This window comes from Callorhinus ursinus, unplaced genomic scaffold, assembly GCF_003265705.2.
Source record: "Callorhinus ursinus isolate GAN/ISIS: 27379988/994484 unplaced genomic scaffold, GSC_fseal_2.0 scaffold26, whole genome shotgun sequence".
Lineage (NCBI taxonomy): Eukaryota > Metazoa > Chordata > Mammalia > Carnivora > Otariidae > Callorhinus > Callorhinus ursinus.
Window position 1 is genome coordinate 3,913,259 of NW_027397088.1, and position 13,952 is coordinate 3,927,210.

Below are 13,952 nucleotides of genomic sequence, written 5' to 3' on the forward strand. Positions count from 1 at the left end.
TTGGGGGATGATAGGCTGTCTCGCCCTAATTGTTCTCTCTCTGACTGTGTGAAAAAGCTTGATGCTTGCTGACCGTGCCTCCTAACGAGGCCCCCCGAGAGCTGACTCACTGAATCCTTTTGGATGGAGTCGAAGGCAAACCTTCTGCACTGTACTTTCGGCTGTGTGTCTGAGGTTGCAACGCAGGTGGTGGATACCAAGGAGAGTCCGGTGTCTCAGGGTGTCTAAAGCAAAGTGCACTTATCCTAGAATTGCTTTCATGAAGGATGGTCTTACAGAACACAGGGCAGAAGACAGGTGTTCTTTGTCGGCGCAGAACGTGCCTGCTTAGAAAGGAGGTGGGTTCATGGTTCTACGGACTGAAACTCATGCAGAGTAAGGGGGCTTTAGGCTCTTCACCACAGGGACTGGCTTCTCTCCTTACTAATGCTGACACCAGGATTTGTCCCTGTCACAGTCAGAAATGAAAACTGCCTTACTTACAGGAAAATTGCTTTACAGAAATCAAAATTGCTTACTTACTTTGTTTACTTACACAATTGCTTACTTACAAAATTGCTTACCTTACTTACAGAAATCAAAATTGCCTTTTTTTTTAAGATTTTATTTATTTATTTGTCAGAGAGATAGAGAGCAGCACAAGCAGGGGGAGTGGCAGGCAGAGGGAGAGGGAGAAGCAGGCTTCCTGCTGAGCAGCGAGCCCGATGTGGGACTCGATCCCAGAGATCATGACCTGAGCCGAAGGCAGTCACTTAACCGACTGAGCCACCCAGGCGCCCCAAAATTGCCTTATTTACAGGTGTGTTACTTACAGGAAAAATTGTATATCCAGCATGTTTTGACCTTACACTGAGGGGGAGTTTGTTTTTAGCTAACTGCCAGTGCTTCTAGAAAGGCTTTGGGGTGTTTTTTTCTCACAGGACTTGTGAAGGGGCAGCTTCTAACCAGTTCTTTTCTTTCTTTTTTTTTTTAGATTTTATTTATTTATTTATTTTAGAGAGAGAGTGCAAGCAGGGGGAGGGGCAGTGGGAGAAGGAGGGAGAGAATCTGAAGCAGGCTTCCCGCGGAGCACAGAGCCTGATGCGGGGGGCTCGATCCCAGGACCCTGAGATCATGACCTGAGCGAAACCAAGAGTCCGATGCTTAACCCCCCAGGCGCCCCCTCACCAGTTGTTTTCGGACTGACTTCAGCACTGTGTGCCGCTCTTCCGTGGAGCTGAAGTCTTCCCGCCTCAGAGGATTGTTGCTCCTGAGGCTGGGTCAGACAAAGGAAGGCAAGCGGTGGTAGCACTGGGGGCCTGGAGGCTCGCAGGCTCCGGGGAGGAAGAGCCCACCCACTGCCCACCTCCTTGGGACTTCGGAAAGTAACACGCAGCCCACTCAGCCCACTGAAGTCAGATGGGACTGTAGTTAAATAAAACTTACAGAAAAGTTGGCTGAATAGACTTAATGTGTCCATCATCAAGTTATTACCTCTTGGCCCCAAATGCCACCTCTCATATTTGCTGCAGGATGAACACAAGACCCTTAAGCACTTCTCCTCTGGAGCAAGCATGATGTTAAGCTTCCTTGGTGGAGGGCTCTGGGAGGACAGGCCAGGGCAGAGGAAGAGGCTCTGGGGTGCTTTATCGTGAGGGCCGCGGCCCATGGTGTGGCGTCAGGACCCCCTGTGTAGCGGGCCCAGCCACAGACCAGACACACTGCCAACTTGCAGCCTTGGCTAGGCAAACCCCGAATGCAGTCTCCCCTGCAGGGAAAGCAGAGGCCCCTTTTGCAGATGCTGCCCATTTGCCTGCACCCCCAGGGTGGCCTGTTGCTCTCCCAGCAACTCCAGTTCAGCTCCAATGAGAGCAAAGCAGTAAATTTCTTTGCCATGTGGGGACTGAGCCACACTTTCCCCAACAGGTCTGAACCCAAGCACTATGTGTCTTTCTGTGGCACTCTCTCCCAGCCCAAAGGAACCTTACAGAGTTGTTTTCGATCTTATGTTCGCTCTTTTATCAGAGTTCACAGTTCTTTACATTAAGCTCCTGTTTGCCCTACTGTGTGCTCTCTATCTCCTGATTAGATCCAGATGCTATATTTAATAATGTGCATAAAGGTTTCATAGTAAGTAAGTAATCCAAATGGTAAATAGCTCTCATAAATTAGTATGTTTAATATTTTACAAAATCAAGTCTTTCTAAGTCTTCAAAAGCTACTCTGAAGATACCTGGATTCAAATCCCTGTGATAGAATTTGTGCTTTCATGGAACATATTCACTTACGATTATTATTAATCATAGAGCTGTATTTTCTTCTTCTTCTTCTTCTTCTTCTTCTTCTTCTTCTTCTTCTTCTTCTTCTTCTTCTTTTTCTTTTTTTGAAATCCTACCTAGTATATTTTCTGACCATAATGGTACAAAAGTAAAGATCAACAATAAAACAAAGCTAGAAAATCTATGATGAAATATTTAATGTGTAAATATTAACACACTACTGCACAAGCAATGGGCCAAATAAGAAATCAAACAGCAAATCAAAATATGTCTCAGAACAAGAGAAAAGAAAACACAATATTCCAAAACCTATCCAAAAAACAATAACCTTGTTATTCCAAAACAAAAGCAGATGTTATAGTGAAATTTATGCTATCAATGCTTGTATTAAGAAAAGAAGTTCAAATTAAACAACTTAACATGACACCACAAGGAACTAGAAAAAGAAGAACCTTAGCTGAAATTTAGTAGAGGAAGAAAATGACAAAAGTCAGAAATAAATAAAATAGAGACCAGAATAAACAATGACATAGCATTGAAAGTAATGACTAGTTTTACCCAAAAAATAAACAAAATTGGCAATGCTTTAACTAAACTAAGAAAAAAAAGAGAGAAGACTCAAAAACCAAAATGAGAAATGGAAAACAATACAACAGGTACCACAGAAATATAAACAATTATATACAAACAATTCAGATAACTTAGGGAAAAAACCCAGATAATTCCTAAAAACAAAGTTACCAAGTTTAAATCATGGACATGGAATCCAAGAAATAAGAAATCTTCTTAGACCAATAACAAACAATTCAATAACAAAGTTGAATTAGGAATCAAATTTCTCCCAGCACAGAAAAGCCCAAGACCTCATTCTACCACAGTGAAAAAAATAATTAACAGTAATCTTTATCAAAATCTTACAGATAATGGAATAGAGAGAACTCATTCAAAATCATTCCATGAGGCCAGTACTACCCTGATACCAAAGCAGGATAAAAACAATACAATAACAAAAACAAAAATGTCCAGTTTGTCTAAGTATTGCTACTGCAACTTTCTTTTGACATCCATTTGCATGCTAAATGTTTCTCCACCCCCCCACTTTCAATCTGCCACTGTCTTTAGGTCTGAAATGAGTCTGTTGTAGGCTATATTTTCTTTTATTACTATTTTTTTCTTTCAGGAAGTAATGGGACAATTTATGAAGAAAATATTCATTACATTTAATATTTTAACTTCATTCTGGAGAATTTATCCTAAGAAATTATTTTAAAAATCACTAAGTTATAGATTTTTTTAATAAAAAGAATCATAAATATGGGTTTGATTAAGCAAATTATGTCGTATCACTTTGATGTAACATTATACACTTAACAGAAAAATTATGTGTTGTTATGCACAACCTATAAAACCTGGTCATGGAAAGTGTTGCACACAAGAAATATGTAAACTAGGACTACATAATTGTCAAGAGCTGTGCAGGTTCTAGGATTTTACCCTACTTACAAGCTAACAAGTTAGTCTATTGCATCCTATTTCATGGATGCTGACAGAAGACGTGAGACTTCTGAACCAGAGACAAAGGACTTCATTCATTACTCATAGCGAAAGCAGCAGGTAGAGCTTATCATATTCTTTTGTGTTGGTTCCCCATGCCACCCAAGTCCCATGAAGGCAATGCAAAAGACCCTTCATGGATGCCTTCACACCCAGAGGATTGCAATTCAGGAAAGGAAAACTGAGCTTGGGGGATTCACTGCTTTTACAGAAAGCAGAAACAAGCTTGCTTTTTCCTGGGAAGAGATGTTAACTCATCCACTGAGGCCGCCCACTGCAAATATAACACTGAGAAAGAGCCCAGACAAAGAGCATTCAAGCATTCTTGGTATACTTGGCAGGAACCTGCAAGGAGCTCAACACCTTTGATGGACTGCCTTCCCCAACAACAAAGTAAAAACTAGGCATAAGGCATGAAGACTGAAAAACGCATGAAAAAATAAATATAATTTTGTTAGTGTGGTAATATTTTCTTTAGGATTGTTCTGTGCTCTTGTTATCTACATATGTATATATGTGTGTGTGTGTGTGTGTGTGTGTTCACATACAAACATTGGGCAGAAAATGCAATCCATTATCAGTTTTCAGAAAACTAAGGAAGATAATTCTCCCCTCTTCCTGCTGCTACTATCTCTGTTTCTTTCCTTTGTCAGAGATGCCTCCCAAATTCTCCCTGTCCTTCCCACAGATCAAAGGGACTGTAGAGGGGGCTCTTACGTCCATCAGGCATCACTCATCTGTGAATAATGATCATTTATACTTTCTTTTTCAATTCTTATACTATTTTTGCCTTTTTTTTTTATATTTAGGGACACCTCCTGTACAAAAAATGGGCACCCTTATCTTATTACTGATCTTAATGTGAAAGCTTTTAAGGACTCACTGTTGGTATGATGAATAGTTGTTGAATTTATCAAATACTTGTATGCATTCATTGAGATAATCATGTTTTTAATTTTTATCTGTTGACAATAAATTTCAGTGATTGCTTTTCTAATTTTAAACTAACGTTGCATTCCTGGAAAACTTACTTTGGCCACTATGTATTATCTTTCTTACATCTTGATGAATTCTGTTTTCTAGTGGTTGGTTTTAAAGTTTTACTTTTATGTTGATGAGTTAGATTAGCCTATAATTTTCTTTCTCCTCCTGTCTGTATCAGATTTTCTTATGAGCTTAATCTCAAAAAAGTGAATTGGGGAGTGAACCCCTTCTCTACACTATGTATTAACTTGATTAAGAATGAAATTATTTGCTCTTTGAATGGAATCATTTGCTTGGTAAAACTCTCCAGTAAAAAATCTGGACATGAAATTTTGTTTGGTTTTGTGGTTCTGAATTAGATAAAATAAGTGCAACCCACCCCATCTCTCCCACCGAATGTAGTATAAGGCCTGGAAAAATGCTTAAAGCAACTATTATAGGAGTCTAAAAAGTAAATAGTAGCAGGTGGGATGGGGAAGACCAGAATTCATAGTACTACCAACCTGACAGTGATTTTGCCCTTTTCTTCCCCCTACAGTATCCCTCAGCCTGAACTCAACACAGCCTAAAATTCTGAAGTAGGCATAAGTCGAAGAGAGAAACATCTCCAGAGGAGCCCTTTAGTTCTGACTTGACTGGAAGGAATGGGAATTGTTAATGTTCAGGGAAAGTGTGAAATCCCCCATTTTTTCTTTTCTTTTTTCTCTGACAATCCAGCCTGCAAGCAATCCTGCAATGGTGACAAATGGAGCCTGCAACTGCCAAAACCCTGAAGAAATAAAGCATCCCTGTCCAATCAGTGGCACTGTGGTCCCAAGAAGTCGGGGCCAAATCCTGTTGCTTTCTTTTTCTTTCTGTTCTCCTATTTCTTGGCTCCAGACAAGGGTGCATTTGGAGAAGCATGTGGCAGAATGGGGCAATTAAAGCCCCAGCTTCCTGTCTGCAGACTGGAAATAGAAGTCACATAGAAACAGAAAGTACTGGGGAGATCCTGGAGAAGCAGAGGGAAGCACAGGGAAACCACGCCATAATGTTGTGTTTGAACTCCTAAGCTCACCTTTAAGGGGCAGACGTATGGATCTGATCCCAATCAGCATACTAAATACTTTGGGAAATGAACTAAGATAAACTACTACTCAGATCATAGACTGGCCCCTGGATGGCATACACATGAAACAGATCCAAAGAGCACTGCAAAGGACTCGAAAACTGAAACAACATAGGAACCAGGACCCACTGAAAGCATATTGAAACTAGTGACCTGAACCTAACTGTATTGATTATCTACTAAAACGAAAATAATAACATTCTTTGTGAAATTTAAATAAGACCCAGAATTTCATTGCATAATCTTCAAAGTTGCCAGAATACAATCCAAAATTACTTGGTATTCAAAGAACCAGAAAAATCTCAACTTGCATGGGAAAAGAAAATCAGGAGATGCTCACACCAAGATGACACAGATGTCAGAATGATCTGACAAAGACTTCACAGAAGCTGTTATAAAACTGCTCCAGTGATCAATCACAGATATTCTAGAAACCAATAGAAAAGTAAAAAGTCTCAGTAAAAAATGGTAGATATAAAAAAGAAACAAATGGGTATTTTAGAACTGAAAAATATAATAACCAAAATACTATCTCAGTAGCAGACTGGAAAGACAAGGAGAAAGGAGAAAAGTCAGTGACTTTGAAGATAGATCAATAGAGAGTATCCAATCTGAATAACAGAGAAAAAAATGATTTGATTTGATTTGATTTTTTTAAAACATTTAATTTATTCATTTGATAGAGAGAGACATAGCGAGAGAGGGAACACAAGCAGGGAGAGCGGGAGAGGGAGAAGCAGGCTTCCCACCGAGTAAGGCGCCCGATGCAGGGCTCAATCCCAGGACCCTGGGATCATGACCTGAGCCGAAGGCAGACACTTAATGACTGAGCCACCCAGGCACCATGAAAAAAATGATTTTAAAAAAATGAACATAGCCTCAAGGACACAACCTGTGGCACAATAACGAAAGGTCTAAGATTGGCGTCATTGGAGTCCAGAAGAAGAGGAGAATGAATACACTGCTAAAAAATATTTGAAGAAAAAATGACTAAAAACTTCCCCAATTTAGTGAAAGATATAATGCAACTAATTCAAACCCGAACAGCATAAACTGCAATTCATAATCACACTATTGAAAACTAAAGACAAAAAAAAAAATCTTGAAAGCAGCCAAAGGAAAAAATGTATTACGTATGAGGGAACAACATTTCAAATGACTGCATATTTCTCATCAGAAACCATTTACCTCAGTAATAGAACTAAAGATTGAAAATTAGCAAGGAGATCAAATAACTGAAAAAATATCATCAATCAACTGGATCTAATCTACACATATAACACTCCATCCAACAACATCAGATTACACATTCTTTTCAAATATACATGGGCCATTAACTAAAATAGACCATATCCTGAGTCATAAGAAGTTTGAAATAAATCATACCAAATATATTCTCTTCAGAGAATATAATGGAATTAAACTAGAAATAAATAGAGGAAAGATAAAAAATCACTAGACAGTTCAAAATTAAGCAACACACTTATAAATGATCCATGGGTCAAAGAGGAAGTCTTGAGAGAAATTAGAAACTATTTTGAATTGAATGAAAATGAAAATCCAACATATAAAAATGTTTGAGATTCAGCTAAAGAAGTGCTTAGAAGGAAATTTTTAGCATTCAATTCTTATATTAAACATAAAGAAAAGTTTTGAATCAATAATCTAAGCTTCCATCTTAAGAAATAAAAAAAGAAGAGCAAAATACACCCAACAGAGGAGAGAGAAGGAAATAATAAAGATAGGAGTAGAAATCTATGAAACTGAAAACAGAAAACAATGAAAAAAATTACTTAAATCAAAGCTGGTCCTCTGAAATGTCAATAAAATTGATAAATCTTAAACTGATGCATCAGAAAAGGAGAAGACAAATTATTGATGTAATTATTAAAGAGGGGATATCACTACAAACCTGTAGACATTAAAAACTAATAAACCAATAACATACTGTAAGCATCTCTATATACATAAACTTTAGATGAAATGGACCAATTCTTTGAAAATACAAACTACTAAATTGTGCCCAAACTGAAATAGATAACTTGAATAAAATCAAATTTATAGTTAAAAGCCTTCTGAAAAAGAAATCCCTAGGCCCATGTGGTTTTACTAGTAAGTTCTACCAAACATCTATATGATAAAAAATATCAATTCTACACAATCCTTTCCAGTAAATAGAATAGGGAGCATTTCCCAACTTATTTTATGAAGCTAGTACTATCATGATAGCAAAAGCAAAGACAGTATAAAAAAAGAAAATCTTAGACCACTATATCTATAGACCACTATACCACTACATGTTTTTGTAACATAAATGCAAAAGTCCTCAACAAAAAATTAACAACTCATAGAATAAAAAAGACAAGAAATAACAAGTGTTGCAAGGATGTGGAGAAAAAGGAACCCTCACCCACTGTTGGTGGGAATGCAAATTGGTGCAGCCACTGTGGAAAACAGTATGGAGGTTCCTCAAAAGCTTAAAAATAGAAATACCATATGATTCCTAGTAATTCTGCTACTAGGTATTTAGCCAAAGAAAACAAAAACACCGGGTGCCTGGGTGGCCCAGTCAGTTGAGTGTCCAACTCTTGATTTTGGCTCAGGTCATGATCTCAGGGTTATGAGATTGAATCTTGTGTCAGGCTCTGCACTGAGTGTGGAGCCTGCTTAAGGTTCTCTCTCTCTCTCCCTCTCCCTTTGCCCCTCCCCTGCTCATGCCCTCTCTCTCTCTAAAAAAGAAAAAAGAAAAAGAAAACAAAAACACTAATTTGAAATGGTATATGCACCTCTATGTTTATTGCAGCATTATATATGACAGCCAAGATATGGAAGCAATCTAAGTGTTCATCCATAGGTAAACGGATAAAGAAGATGTGGTATATGGATATTGATATAATGGAATATTACTCAGTCATAAGAAAGAATAAGATCTTGCCATTTGTGACAACATGGATGGACTAGAGAGTACTATGCTAAGTGAAATGTCAGATGAAGAAAGACAAATAACCATATCATTTCACTTACATGTGGAATCTAAAAAATCAAATAAAAAAAAGCAGAAACAGATTTATAAATACAGGGAACAAACTGATGGTTACCAGAGGGGAGGAGTTGGGGGGGCGGTCAAAATGCGTGAAGGGGAGTGGGAATTAGAGGTTTCCACTTATAGAACGAATAAGTCATGAGGATGAAATGTACAGCATAGGGAATGCAGTCAATGGTATTGTAAGAGCATTGTATGGTGATAGGTGGTAACTATACTTGTGGTGAGCATAGCATAACATATAAAGCTGTGGAATCACTATGCTGTACACATGAAACTAATGTAACATTGTGTGTCTGCTATACTTCAATTTCAAAAAATCAAAATATTAGCAACTCAGATCCAGGAAAGTATAAATAACATGACAAAGTGGGGTTTATCCTAGGCATGGAAGTCTGGTTTAATATTTGAATATCAAGGAATGTAATCCATAATACATTAATGAAGAAAAACACATGATCATATTTATTGACACAGAGACAAAATTTAATGTCTATTCACAAAACAAAAAACAAAAAAACCCCATAAACCTCTCAGCAAGCTTGGAATAGAAAGAAATGTTTTCAATCTGATAAAGAGCATCTAGAAACTTATAGCTAGCCTTATACTTTCCCCATGAAATCAGGAATAAGGCAAGGATATCCACTCTCACTATCCTATTCAGCATCATACTGGGAGACATAGTCAGTGCAATAAGACAAGAAAAAAAAAGCTATACACATTGGAAAGGAAGAAATAAACCTGTCCCTATTTACAGGTTATATGATTGTCTAAATGAAATATTTCAATGATCCTCCCAAAAACATCCTCTAAAACTAGTAAGAGTTTGGCAAAGTCAAAAGATCAACAAGCAAAGACAAATTGTATTTTTATACCCCAGCAATGTACAATTATAAACCAAAATTAAAATAAAATTTATGATAGATACAAAAATGGAGTAATCTCACAAAACATGTATGCAATCTCTGTTACAAACTACAAATGGCTGGTAAAAAGTTAAAATAGTTCTAAATAAATACAGAAACACACCATACTCACAAATTAGGAGAATCAATATTGTAAAGATGTCAATTCTTCCCAAATTTATACATATGCTTAATACAATTCCAATCAAAATCTCCAAAAAATTTTGGTAGATAAGACAAGTTAATTCTAAAATTTCTAGAGAAAAGTAAAGAAGCTAGAATAGTTAAATTTTTTGAATAAGCATACAGTTGGACCCATACTACCCAATTTTAAGACATATTTTAATGTTTCAGTAATAAAGTGTGGTATAGCAAAGGAATACATACAAGATCAGTGAAAGAGGAGAGAGGAATAGACTCACACAAGTACAGCTAACTGATTTATTTTTTTGGCTTTTAAAAATTAATAGACAACAGGTTAGATTTATCGAAAAGCTGAACAGATAGTACAGAGTTTCCATATACTCCACGGACACAGTTTCCCCTATTATTATCTTACATTAGTACGGTACATTTGTTACAATTAATGAACCAATACTGATACATTATTATTAACTAAAGTCCATAGTTTATTCAGATTACCTTGGTTTTTATCTAATATTCTCTTTTCTGTTCCAAGATCCCATCTACAATATCATGTTACATTTAGTTGTCACATATTCATAGGCTCCTCTTATCTGTGATAGTTTCTCAGATTCTTATTTTTAATGACCTTGGCAGTTTTGAAGAATACTGGTCAGGTACATTGTAGGATGTCCCTCTAATGGAATGTGCCTGATTATTTAAATATTGTTTCGGGGCGCCTGGGTGGTTCAGTCAATTTAGGGTCTGACTCTTGGTTTCAGCTCAGGTCATGATCTCTGGGTCATGAGATTGACCCCCACGTCGGGCTCCATGCTGGGCGTGGAACCTGCTTAAGATTCTCTCTTTCTCTCTTTGCCCCTCTCCCCATTCTCCCTCACTCTCTCTCTCAAACAAATAAATAAATAAAATCTTTAAAATCATGATTATTTGGAGTTATGGGTTTGGGGTGGAAGACCACAGAAAGAAAGTGCCATTTTCTTCACATCATATCAAGGACACATAGTATAAATATGACTGATGTTGTTGACCTTGATCAATTGGATTAAGTAGTTAGATTGTATTTTCTCCCTTTCTATGCTGTATTATTTGGAAAGAAGTCACTTTGTGGAGCTCACACTTAATGAATGGGAGTTATGCTTCCCATCCTTTAGAGTGGAATATGTACATAATTTATTTGGAATTTTCTGCATAAGACATTCATCTCTTCTCCTTTATTATTTATTTATTTATCATTTATTTGTATCAATATGGACTCATGGATATTATTTTATGCTTTGGTTCTCATCCAAATATGTTATAATCCAATTCATTAATTTTCTTGCTCAAAGTGTTTTAGCTTTGGCCATTGGGAACTCTTTTAGAAACTTATAAAACTCAACACCCCAAAACCAAGTAATAAACAGTTTATATATTTTGGATACTAACCTTTACCAGATATGTCATTTACAAATATCTTCTCCCATTCTGTAGGTTGCCTTTTAGTTTTGTTGATTGTTTCCCTCACTACGCAGAGGCTTTTTATCTGATGAAGACCTCAGTGTGAGACAGGAATCCATCAGAATCCTAGAGGAGAACCTAGGAATTAACCCCTTTGACATTGGCCACAGCAACTTCTTTCAAGATACATCTCCAACAGCTAGTGAAACAAAAGCAAAAATGAACTTTTAGGACTTCATCAAGATAAAAAAACTTCTGCACAGCAAAGGAAACATCAACAAAACAAAGAGACAACCCACAGAATGGGAGAAGATATTTGCAAATGACTCTACAGATAAAGGGCTGGTATCCAAGATCTATAAAGAACTTTTCAAACTCAACACCCAAAAAACAAATAATCCAGTCAAAAAATGGGCAGAAGACATGAACAGACACTTCTCTGAAGAAGACATACAAATGGATAACTGACACATGAAAACATGTTCATCATCATTAGCCATCAGGGAAATACAAATCAAAACCACAGTGAGATACCACCTTACACCAGTTAGAATGGCCAAAATTGACAAGGCAAGAAACAACAAATGTTGGAGAGGTTGTGGAGAAAGGGGAACCCTCTTACACTATTGGTGGGAATGCAAGTTGGTACAGCCACTTTGGAAAACAGTGTGGAAGTGCCTCAAAAAATTAAAAATAGAGCTACCCTATGACCCAGCAATTGCACTCCTGGGTATTTACCCCAAAGACACAGATGTAGTGAAAAGAAGGGCCATATGCACCCCAATGTTCATAGCAGCAATGTCCACAACAGCCAAATTATGGAAAGAGCTGAGATGCCCTTCAACAGATGAATGGATAAAGAAGATGTGGTCCATGTATACAACGGAATATTACTCAGGCATCAGAAAAGATGAATACCCAACTTTTACATCAGCATGGATTGGACTGGAGGAGATTATGCTAAGTGAAATAAGTCAAGCATAGAAAGTCAATTATCATATGATTTCACTTATTTGTGGAATAGAAGGAATAGCATGGAGGACATTAGGAGACATTAGGAGAAGGAAGGGAAAAATGAAGGGGAGGAAATCGGAGGGAGAGATGAACCATGAGAGACTATGGACTCTGAGAAACAAACTGAGGGTTTTAGGGGGTGGGGAGATGGGTTAGCCCGGTGATGGGTATTAAGGAGGGCACGTACTGCATGGGGCACTGGGTGTTATACGAAAACAATGAATCGTGGATCACCACATCAAAAACTAATGATGTATTGTATGGTGACTAATATAACATAATAAAATAAAATTAAAAAAAAAGAGTTTTTGTATTCATGTTCATCAGGGATACTAGCCTGTAGTTTTCTTTTTTAGTGAAGTTTTTGTCTGGTTTTGGAATCAAGGTAATGCTGGCTTCATAGAATGAGTTTGGAAGTTTTCCTTCCAGTTCTATTTTTTGAAATAGTTTGAGAAGAATTGGTATTCACTCTTTTTCAATGTCTGGTAGAATTCCCCTGGGAAGTCCTGTGGCCCTGGACTTTTGTTTGTTGCGAGATTTTTGATTACTGATTCAATTTCTTTGCTGGTTATCCGTCTGTTCAAGTTTTCTATTTCTTCCTACTTCAGTTTTGGTAGTTTATATGTTTCTAGGAATTTATCCATTTCTTCCAGATTGTCCAATTTGTTAGCATATAATTTTTCCTAATATTCTCTTATAATTGTTTGTATTTCTGTGGTATTGGTATTATTTTTCCTCTCTCATTTGTGATTTTATTTGGGTTCTTTCTCTTTTCTTTTTGATAAATCTGACTAGGGTTTATCAATTTTTTAAAATTTTTTCAAAGAACTAGCTCCTGATTTCATTGATACTTTTTTTTTGTTTCTACATCATTTCTTTCTCTTTTTTTTAGATTTTATTTATTTGAGAGAGAGAGAGAGAGAGAGAGAGGCAGCATGAGTGTGAGGGAGAGAGGGAGAGGGAGAGAGAGACAATCTCAAGCAGACTTCACGCTGAGAATGAAGCCTCATATGGGGCTCGATCCCAGGACCCTGAGATCATGACCTGAGCTGAAACCAAGAGTCAGACACTTAACCAACTGCACCACCCCAGGTACCCCTATATCATTTATTTCTGTTCTAATATTTATTATTTCCCTTCTTCCGCTGACTTTAGGCTTTGTCGTTCTTTTTCTATCTCCTTTAGGTGTAATGTTAGGTTGTTTGTTTGAGATGGTTTCTTGCTTCTTGAGACAGTCCTGTATTGCTGAGATAGGACTGCTTTTGTTGTATCCCAAAGGTTTTGGACCATTGTGTTCTCATTTTCATTTGTTTTGGCGTATTTTTTAAATTTCTTCTTTGATTTCCAGTTGACCCATTCATTCTTTGGTAGCATGTTGTTTAGCATCCATGTATTATTATTATTGTACTTTCCAATTTTTTTCTTGTGGTTGACTTCCAGTTTCATTGAATTGTGGTCTGAAAATATGCATGCTGTGATTTCATTCTTTTTGTCCTTGTTGAGGC

At 37.2% G+C, this 13,952-nt stretch overlaps 2 long non-coding RNA genes across 3 annotated transcripts in view; one reads left to right on the top strand and one right to left on the bottom strand.

The window, feature by feature from the left end:
* Positions 1-1,435, top strand: part of LOC141370083 (uncharacterized) — a 6,050-nt gene extending 4,615 nt beyond the window's left edge. The window contains exon 2 of the long non-coding RNA XR_012373788.1: positions 974-1,435. This is a non-coding gene — a long non-coding RNA (uncharacterized lncRNA). The remainder of the gene's footprint in view (positions 1-973) is intronic.
* The window catches only part of LOC112838393 (uncharacterized), a 49,502-nt gene that overhangs the window by 18,597 nt on the left and 16,953 nt on the right, over positions 1-13,952 (bottom strand). For both annotated transcript variants that reach the window (XR_003211972.2, XR_012373789.1), the window contains exon 2: positions 11,422-11,632. This is a non-coding gene — a long non-coding RNA (uncharacterized lncRNA). The remainder of the gene's footprint in view (positions 1-11,421; positions 11,633-13,952) is intronic.